Source organism: Geotrypetes seraphini, chromosome 6 (assembly GCF_902459505.1).
Source record: "Geotrypetes seraphini chromosome 6, aGeoSer1.1, whole genome shotgun sequence".
NCBI lineage: Eukaryota > Metazoa > Chordata > Amphibia > Gymnophiona > Dermophiidae > Geotrypetes > Geotrypetes seraphini.
The window spans coordinates 186,353,276-186,364,083 of NC_047089.1; positions in this window are offsets into that span (position 1 = coordinate 186,353,276).

Genomic DNA, 10,808 nt, shown 5'->3' on the forward strand with positions numbered 1-10,808 from the left:
GCGCCCTAACTGAGACTAGCCCTACTTGAGTATGTTCTGGTTCAGCAGGAACTTGTCTAACTTTGTCTTGAATCCCTGGAGGGTGTTTTCCCCTATTACAGACTCTGGAAGAGCGTTCCAGTTTTCTACCACTCTCTGGGTGAAGAACTTCCTTACATTCTTTCAATTTTAGAGTGCCCTCTCGTTCTCCCTACCTTGGAGAGGGTGAACAACCTATCCTTATCTACTAAGTCTATTCCCTTCAGTACCTTGAATGTTTCGATCATGTCTCCTCTCAATCTCCTCTGTTAGAGGGAGAAAAGCCCAGTTTCTCTAATCTTTCACTATACAGCAACTCCTCCGGCCCCTTAACCATCTTAGTCACCCTTCTCTGGACCCTTTCGAGTAGTACCATGTCCTTCTTCATGTACGGTGACAAGTGCTGGACGCAGTACTCTAGGTGAGGGCGCACCATGGCCCGGAACAGCATTCTGTTTGCCCTTTTCGCTGCCACCGCACATTGCGCTGATGGCTTCATTGTCGATCAGAACTCCCAAGTCTCTTTCCTGGGAGGTCTCTCCAAGTACTGCCCCAGACATCCTGTATTCGTGCATGAGATTTGTGTTATTGACATGAATCACTTTACATTTATCCACGTTGAACCTCATCTGCCATGTCAATGCCCATTCAAGCCTGATTATGTCATGTTACAGATCTTCACAATCCCCATGTCTTCACTACTCTGTACAACTTCGTATCATCCACAAATTTAATCACCTCACTCATCGTACCTATGTCCAGATCATTTATAAAGATGTTGAAAAGTAGAGGTCCAAGCACCAAGCCCTGCAGCACCCCACTGGTGACGCTCTTCCAATCCGAGTATTGTCCATTTACCCCACTCTGTTTCCTATGCTCCAGCCAGTTTTTAATCCACATGAGTATTTCACCCTCGATTCCATGGCTCATAATTTTCCGAAGTAGTCATTCATGTGGAACCTTGTCAAACACCTTCTGAAAATCCAGACATACAATGTCGACCGGGTCACCCTTGTCTATCTGCTTGTTTACTCCCTCGAAGAAGTGCTGCAAGTTTGTCAAAACAAAATCTGCCTTTGCTGAAACCGTGCTGGCTAGTTCTCATCAGACCATGTCCATCAAGGTGATCAATGATGCGGTCCTTTATTAGCGTCTCTACCATCTTTCCCGGAACTGAGGTCACGACTCACCAGCAGCTTTGAGTCCACAGTCAACATTCCCAGCCTTGCTCAAGGATAGGGGGGAAGAGGGAGTATCCAGAATGTGAATGCAGTCTCTAGTGGCCAGATTCAGGATGCATGCTATCAGGCTCAAGGATCACAGGATACAGTCTGTATCCCCTTGCTAAGCGCTGCTATTGTGATGGTCAGCCTCAATTTTCAAATTATGTGAGAATACTTGTCCTACTGTTCTCAGAGAGCACGTGCTACAGGTAACTTCACTTTCTCTGAGGACAAACAGGTCAGTTTCTCATATTTAGGAATCTCTAGCTTCCAAGCTCACTGAAAACAGCAAACAAATAACAGGGATTTGCAACAGTAAGACCAACCAGAACCAACACCACTTTAAAAACATGCCTAATGTGATAGGAGAGTGGAGCTGTACTCTAGACCAGTGATTCCCAACCCTGTCCTGGAGGAACACCAGGCCAATCGGGTTTTCAGGCTAGCCCTAATGAATATGCATGAGAGAGATTTGCATATGATGGAAGTGATAGGCATGCAAATTTGCTTCATGCATATTCATTAGGGCTAGCTTGAAAACCCAATTGGCCTGGTGTTCCTCCAGGACAGGGTTAGGAACCACTGCTCTAGACCAGTGGTTCCCAACTCTGTTCTGGAGGACCACCAGGCCAATCGGGCTTTCAGGCTATCCCTAATGAATATGCATGAGAGAGATTTGCATATAATGGAAATGACTGGCATGCAAATCTGCTCCATGCATATGCATTAGGGCTATCCTGAAAACCTGATTGGCCTAGTGGTCCTCCAGGACAGGGTTGGGAACCACTGCTCCAGACTCAAAATCTGCAGAATTGAGAAACCAAACTAGCTGGGCACAACCACTGAGCCTTAAACCTTACATCAAAGAATGCTGGTTTAGAAGGACTGAGGCTGAGATAAACACTAAAGAATGACACTGTATAGTAGGTCCTCCCCTAAAAAGCCCTGATGGTCAAGTGGCCTCTTTGAGGACAAAATTGAAGCCCACCATTCCCTGCTGCTGCTCAAATTAAAATGGTTGTTGAGGCTGGCAGCTATTTCACAACTGTTTCCAATTACAAAATGACTGCCATGACAGAGGAACATTAAGAATAACCATATTAGGTCAAACCAATGGTCCACCTAACCCAGTAGCCTGCTTCCAACAGTGGCCAATCCAGGTTATAAGTACTTGACAGAAACCTAACAGTAGTAACATTCCATGTTACCAACCCCAGGGCAAGCAGTGGCTTCCCCAAGTTTGTTTCAATAGTAGACTATGGCCCTTTCCTCCAGAAACTTGTCCAAACCTTTTTTTGGACCCAGCTATGGTAACTACTGTTATCACTTCTCTAGCAACTAGTTCAAAAGCTTAATTATTCTTCCCAAATGAAAAAAATAAATTTTCCTCTTGTTTTAAAAATTGTTTCCATGTAATTTCATTAAGTATCCCCTAGTCTTTGATTTCCAGAATGAAAAATCAATTATTTTACCTGTTCTACACCAGTCAGGATATTGTTGACCTCAAGCATATCCTCCCTCAGTGTCTCTTGTTAAAGCTGAAAAGCCCTAATCTCTTTAGCTTTTATTCATATGAATTCTATCCCCTTCATTTTGGTTATTTGAACCTTTTCTAATTCTGCTATATTGGTGTTTGAGATAAGTTGAGCAGAACTGAATGCAATAATCAAGACATGGTTACACCATGGCATGATAAGAGGCATTATGTTCTTTGTCTTATTTACCATCCCTTTCTTAATAATTCTTAGCATCCTGCTTGCTTTTTGGCCACCGCTGCTGCACAGTGCACACTGGGCAGAATTAAGCCTTGTGTCTACACCAACATCCAGATCTTTCATGGGTGCCAAGTCCTAAGGTAGACCCTATCATCAGGTAACTGATTTGAATTATTTTTCCCAACATACATCACTTTGCATTTGTGCACATTAAATTTCATCTGTCATTTGGATGCCCTGACTTCCAATTTCCTAGTTTTCTTGTTATTTTTCAGTCCACCTGTTTACACAACTTTGAAGTTTTGTGTCATCTGCAAAACTCAATTACTCATGTTCTAATTTCCATGATTTATAAATGTTAAAAAGCAGTGTTCCAGGATGAGTGTTATATCAAATCTCTAATAAACTTGAACCCTGCAGCACACCTAACCTTTGTGTTTCCTATCTAATAACCAATTCCTAATCCATAGCAGAATGATAAAATATATATAAAATTGCCATTTAGTCCCTTTACCCTGTCTATGGTCTAAGGCAGGGGTAGGCAATTCCGGGCCTCGAGAGCCGGTCAGGTTTTCAGGATATCCAAAATGAATATGTATGATATGGATTTGCATGCACTGCCTCCTGCAGATTTATTGTGGATATCCTGAAAACCTGACCTGGCTCTAGCTCTTGAGGACTGGAATTGCCTACCTCTGGTCTAAGTCAGCAACACTTTTAAAAAGTACTAGAAACATGGCAGCACATAACAGGCCAAATGGCCCATCTAGTCTATCCATCTGCATTAACCTTTAGCTCTTGCTATCTCTAAGCAATCCCACATGCCTATCCCAGGCCCTCTTGAATTCAGACAGTGTTTCCATCACCTCTTCCGAGAGGCTGTTCCATGCATTTCCCATCTTTTCCATAAAAAAGGTATTTCCTCAGATTACACCAGAGCCTATCACCTCATAACTTCATCCTATGCCCTCACATTGCAACCCAAAGACTAATCTCTGCAAGACTGAGCCCACTTGTTCTAAACTGACATCTATGCTAGTCTCATTTGGGGGGGGGGCTGCTTATCTAGAAATTTAACAGGATGGATGTGACTGTCCTACAGCCCAACTACTCAGGAGTTGTCTCTTTTACCTCAACCTGTGGATGAAGATTAACAGATCCCTTAAGGGAGTATAGTCCCATGTACATTAGGTAGAGCGTGAGCCTACCAGGACAGATAGGAAAAATACTTCTGTACCTGAATGTAAACCACTTAGGCCATAAGTGGTATATAAATGCTTAAAAGCACAATTACTTACCGTAACAGGTGTTATCCAGGGACAGCAGGCAGATATTCTCACATGTGGGTGACATCATCCACGGAGCCCCGACGCGGACAGCTTTTCAAGCAACTTGAAAGAAAGTTCAAGCTTGCTGTGTTGCACCACGCATGTGCATGCCTTTCCGCTCCACTAGAGGGCGCATCCTCACCTCGTGGTCCTCAGTTCACATAGCCAGCAAAGAAGCCATCCCAGGGGAGGAGGGTGGGTTGCGAGAATATCTGCCTGCTGTCCCTGGATAACACCCGTTACGGTAAGTAACTGTGCTTTATCCCAGGACAAACAGGCAGCATATTCTCACATGTGGGTGACCTCCAAGCTAAGCAACAAAGGGATGTTGGGAAGATGGCAATTTAGGAAAACAGATTACGCAAAACCGACTGGCCAAACCGGCCCTCGCTCCTGGATAAAGTATCCAGACAGTAGTGCGAGGTAAACGTATGAACCGAAGACCAAGTGGCAGCCTTGCAGATCTCCTCGATAGGCGTAGACCTGAGGAAAGAGACCAAAGCCACCATCGCTCGGACCTTATGTCCCGTGACCCGACCTTGCAGAGCGAGACCAGCCTGAGCGTAGCAGAAGGAAATACAAGCCGCCAACCAATTGGACAAGGTGCGCTTGGAAACCGGCTGACCCAATCTATTGGGATCAAAGGACAAAAACATTTGAGGAACCGTCTGATGAGACTGAGTGCGTTGAAGATAGAACGCCAACGCCCTCTTACAATCAAGAGTATGCAACGCCACCTCTCCAGGATGAGAATGTGGCTTGGGAAAGAAGACAGGAAGCACAATGGACTGATTGAGATGAAAATCAGATACCACCTTGGGCAAAAATTTAGGATGAGTGCGGAGAATCACCTTGTCATGATGGAATACAGTAAAAGGTGGATCCGTCACCAAAGCCTGCAGCTCACTAATCCTACGGGCAGAAGTCAGCGCAAGCAAAAAAATCACCTTCCAAGTAAGAAACTTCAGGTGAGACTTATCCAGAGGCTCAAACGGTGGCTTCATCAGCTGAGCGAGAACCACATTGAGATCCCAAACCACTGGAGGAGGCTTGAGAGGAGGATGGACATTCAAGAGCCCTCTCATAAAGCGAGAAACCAAAGGATGAACCAAAATTGGTTTGCCATCGAGGTGCTGATGAAAAGCAGCAATCGAACTAAGATGGACCCAAACAGAATTTGTCTTAAGGCAGAACGGGATAAATGAAGTAAATAGTCCAAAACGGAAGACAAAGCAGCTGACGAAGGATGAATAGAATGCAAAGCACACCAGGAAGTGAACCTAGTCCACTTCTGGAAATAACATTGCCTCGTAGAGGCCTCCAAAACATCCCTCACCAACTGGAACAACTGAAGAGAAGGGATCAGGTGGAAAGGAACCAATCTGTCAGATGAAGAGACTGCAGATTGGGATGCAACAGCGATCCCCGACTCTGAGATAGCAGAGAAGGAAAAACAGGCAGAAGCAGCGGCTCCCCGACACTGAGCTGAAGAAGCAGGGATAACCAGGGCTGCCGAGGCCATTGAGGCGCAATCAGAATCAGATCGGCATGAGTCGACTTGAGATGAACCAACATTCTCAAAATCAGAGGAAAAGGCGGAAACACGTAAAGGAACATCCCTTCCCAAGTCAGAAGGAAAGCATCCGCCTCGAGACGATACGGAGAGTATAACCGGGAACAGAAAAGAGGCAACTCGTGATTTAGAGGGGAAGCAAACAGATCTATCTGAGGAGTCCCCCAGCGCTCGAACACCTGACGTAAAGTCTGAGAATGAAGAGACCATTCGTGCGGTTGAAGACGACTCAGTTTGTCCGCCAAACAATTTCGGTCTCCCTGAATGTAAACCATCCAAAGAAAGTCCCACAGGAGAAGGGCCTCCCTGCAAAGAGACAGGGACCCTGTGCCCCCCTGCTTGTTGACATAATACATTGCCACCTGATTGTCCGTGCGTACGAGGACGACCTTGTCTCGAAGCAGATGACAAAAAGCCACCCCTGCCAAATAAATGGCTCGAAGCTCCAGCAGATTGATGTGGCAAAGGCGATCCGACGCCGACCAAGCACCCTGGGTCCAAAGACCATCCAGGTGCGCCCCCCCACGCATACTCCGAGGAGTCTGTTGTCAGGACCTTGTGATGGAGGAGTGAGAAAGAGCAAACCCCTGGAAAGATTGGAAGAGACGGTCCACCAATGGAGCGAGCGTCTCAAAGAAGGAGTCACGGCAATGAGACAGGAAACCGGGTCCCGATCCTGCCGCCATTGGGACGCCAAGGTCCACTGAGGAACTCGAAGGTGCAACCGGGCGAACGGCGTGACATGAATGGTGGAGGCCATGTGACCCAAGAGGACCATCATCTGCTTGGCCGAGACCCAGAACCGCTGGTAAACCTGCTCGCACAGTCTGACTAGAGCCTCCCGACGGGGCTGGGGCAGGAACGAGCGAGCGAAGTTGAACAGTGTCCAGCACGGTGCCAATGAACTGCAGAGACTGCGTGGGGCACAACTGAGACTTGGAAAAGTTCACCTCGAACCCCAGACCCTGAAGATAAGTAATAGTCTGTCGGGTCGCTGCAATAACCCCCTCCCTCAACGGCGCCTTTATCAACCAGTCGTCGAGGTAAGGGAAAACTTGAAGGCCTCGGGATCTCAGGGCCGCCGCAACAACCACTAGGCACTTCGTGAAGACTCAAGGGGACGAAGCCAGTCCAAAGGGGAGGATCCGATATTGGAGCTGCAACTCCCCTACCTGAAAGAGTAGGAACTTGCGAAAGGCAGGATGCACCGGAACATGGGTGTAAGCCTCCCTCAGGTCGAGGGAGCACATCCAATCTCCGCCGTCGAGCAGCGGGTACAGAACCGAAGGGAGAGCATTCGGAACCTCTCCCGGACAAGGTATTTGTTGAGCCGCCGGAGGTCCAAGATGGGACGAAGGTCCCCGGTCTTCTTGGGAACCAAGAAGTATCAGGAATAGAACCCCCGGCCCCGCTGATGAGAAGGGACATGCTCCACCGCATGGAGGCATAAGAGAGCCCCGGCCTCCGACAACAGGAGCGGCAGCTGTGCCCGATTGGAAGGACACGCGCCTGGCGGACAGTCGGGGGGAATCTCCCTGAAGTTGAGGGAGTAACCCTCGGACACGACTTTGAGGACCCAAGCGTCTGAGGTGATAAGGGTCCAAGCGGAATAAAATGCGCGGAGACGACCCCCGATGGGAAGCGGGGTCAATGACAGTGCGGAGGGGGCCTGCCCCCAACCGCTCAGACCGTCAAAAAGACAGAGTGGGCTTAGATGCCGCCTGCGCCTGTGGTTTCTGCTGCGCCCGGGACTGCTGAGGTGGCCTTCGAGGAGGCGGTCTCGAGAAGGCCGGAGTAGTCTTCTGAGGGTAGCGCCGAGGCGGAGCCCAGTAAGCCTTAGGAACGGCGGGCTTCGCCTTAGGACATACCAGGGAAGCGAAAGATCTTTCGTGCTCCAAGAGGCGCTTTGTGGCCGCTTCGATAGAGTCGAAGAACTCGGAGCCCACACAGGGTAGGTTAGCGAGGCGATCCTAAAGATTAGGATCCATATCCATGATCCTGAGCCACGCCAGCCGGCGCATAGCTACTGCTAACGCGGATACCCTGGAGGTGAGCTCAAAGGCATCGTACATAACATGGAACAGATAAAGACGGAGCTGAGAGAGGGACTCGATCAGCCGTCCCGATGCGAGTCCGGCAAGACCCCATGGAAGGCCGGCATAGACTTCACCAACTGTCGGAGATAGGACGTGTAAGTGAAGGAATAATTCAGAACCCGATTTGCCATCATCGAGTTCTGATACAGCCTCCGGCCAAACTTATCCAGCGTGTGGCCCTCTCGCCCCGGCGGGACCACCGCGGAAACCCTGGAAGGGTGAGATTTTTTGAGCGAGGACTCCACCAGCAATGACTGGTGGGATAACTGGGCCCGCTCAAATCCCGGACAGGGCATGGTACGGTATTTGGACTCCATTTTAGAAGGAACCGCCGTAACCGCATACGGGGTTTCAAGATTCCTCAAAAAGGCCTGGCAAAGCACCGGATTTAAGGGGAGGCAGGGAGATTCCCTGGGCGGGGAAGGCAAATCCATCTCCGCCAGGAACTCCTTCGTATATTTGGAACCAGATTTAAGGTCCAAATCCAACGCCTGCCCCATATCTAAGACAAACCTCGAAAACGAGGAAGGCCGCACCCCGGGCCGATCATCCTCCGGGGTAGGCGAGCGAGAACAGCGAGCAGCTGAAAACGAGGGTGAAGCCTCACGGGAATACCGGGGCTTGCGGCCAGTGCCACGACCCGACCCCCAAGAGTGCTTCGGGGTTGAGGACCGCCGAGGTACCGAGGAACCCCTCGGGGATGACCTCGTGGTACGGGGCACCGAACCTCTCAGACGCCTCGGAGAGGGGTCCCGGAGCGAATCCTTCCGAAGAGGAGACCGAAGCAACTGCGGGTTCGTAAAAGAGATCCGAAACCCGGAGCGCCCCATCCGCCCGGGAGCGACCCTGCCTTGGAGAGGAACCCCGAGAGCGCTTAGCGCCCCGACAAAGCGGGGATGAAGTAAGCTTAGAACGGTGCTGCAATCGAGGCAGGCCCGAGGGCCAAGAACCCTCCGAGGCCCCAAGCGAAGACTCTTGCCCCGAGATGCCCGAACGCCCCGCTCAGGCTGGTCCGAGGTCGAAGTCGAGGGAGGCTGCAAATGGGCCAAAGCCGAGGACAGCTCTGAAGAAATTAACGCCCGGAGCATGTCCTGGAAGACCAGGACCGCTATCATGGATGTGAGAATATGCTGCCTACTTGTCCTGGGATAATAGATGTTTCCAACTATAACCATGGGTTACAAAAATAAGTTTGAAATAGAAGTTTTTATTTTGAAGTGAAAAGTTTTGTTTGTTAGCTGGGTAATTTAATGCCTGCCTGAGAGTGAGAATTCTGGAATGTTTATGTCTGCATCAGGTCTGATGAGGTCACGTAGCAGTGAGCAGTGCAGGTCAGGATTCTATAACTGACAGAGAGAGAAAAAAACAGAGTTGGGAAGAGTTCAGTTTTTAAAGACAGGTTGGTCTGGGGTTTGTATGAGAATAGTTTAAAATACATCAGGGTTGGAAAAGTTAGGGAATTTCAATTATTTTTTCTTTTCTATGGGTATGGTATAGAGAAAATTAAAGCAATAAACATATTTTTCAGGGTGTTAGAGTTTTGCTCCCTTTGATTTCTTTAAGTTAGGAAGTAGGTTTGCTGTTGATCAAAACTGAATCTCAAAAGAAGAAAAAAAGAAGCACTGGTACCCAACAGCTGTGTAAAATAAACAACAGAGTTCTGTAAGAAAATTTTACATTTGAAATCTGTGGAAAAAAAAAATCTGTTGAAAGGACTAAATTCTATGATGAAAAGTTTATTTGGGATTTTATGTTAAAGTTATTTTGATATATATCTTTTAGAATTGTAATAAAATAAAAACTTTTACTTCTTGTAATTTTTTTTAAAGGTGATTTCATGTTTAACTTTTCTCTCTTAATAGACTGAAAATAGCGAGTTTTGAAGAGGGAGGAGTTACACAACTCTTAAACCCAAAAGATGTCACCTACATACTATATTTCCCCAACACATGATGCATGTAACCCAAGAGGTATGCAGCAACAACAACAAAAAAAAATCCATCCTTCTTGCTCTCTCCCCGTGTATGGCAGTGGTCAATTCAGAACAGGTACAGAAGATACATGGGACATATGTAATAAAAAAGAAATAAAAATCCATCTTGCTCCCTCCCCATTTTGAATTTGGAGCAGGTACAGAAGCTACATGGGCTACATATAGAGCAGCTCTATATCTTCTGTAGACATCCGATTGATCTGCCACAAATGGAAACCTATACTGCTTGCCTCCTCTAAAGCCTAGGGCTGTGTAATTCAGGTTGGCAAATTTCTCTTCCCCTCTCCCCCCCCAAACATATTTTATCACAGCTGCAACCTAGATCTTTGCTCTCTACCAGAGCTTGGTAAGAGATTCTATTGTAGCATGGTTGCATCCTTACCCTGCTCTTGCCTTAGCACTAAGTACAGAGGGAAACTTAATGTGGTGTTGGGAGAGAACCACACACATACAGCAAAAGAAAGTGATTTATTGGGACAGGAAGGGGCAGTGTACATAGGGGAGCATGGGTATATTTATAAAGGGGAAGAATAAAGGATGTTTGGGGAATAATAAAACACAAAAGGCATAATGGGGCAGAGGTGGGTGGAGTGAGCAGATGGCTGTTGAGCTCCTCCTTTGAGGGTTGAGGTGATGCAAGTCCTTCCCAGGTCACTGAGGGATCCTCCCAGGTGACTCTAGCTGTAAGCATTCAGTGAGTGAGCATAAAGAACCTCTTGTTTTTGGTTTGAGTGCTACTGTTAGGGCTTTGAAGACATTCTTGACCCTACTCTAAGGTTGAAGGTACTAAAGATTGGGTCTGCTGTGCCCTTCCCAACATGCCGAGTAGTACTAGTGTTAGCAGGAGGCAAACCAACTTCCT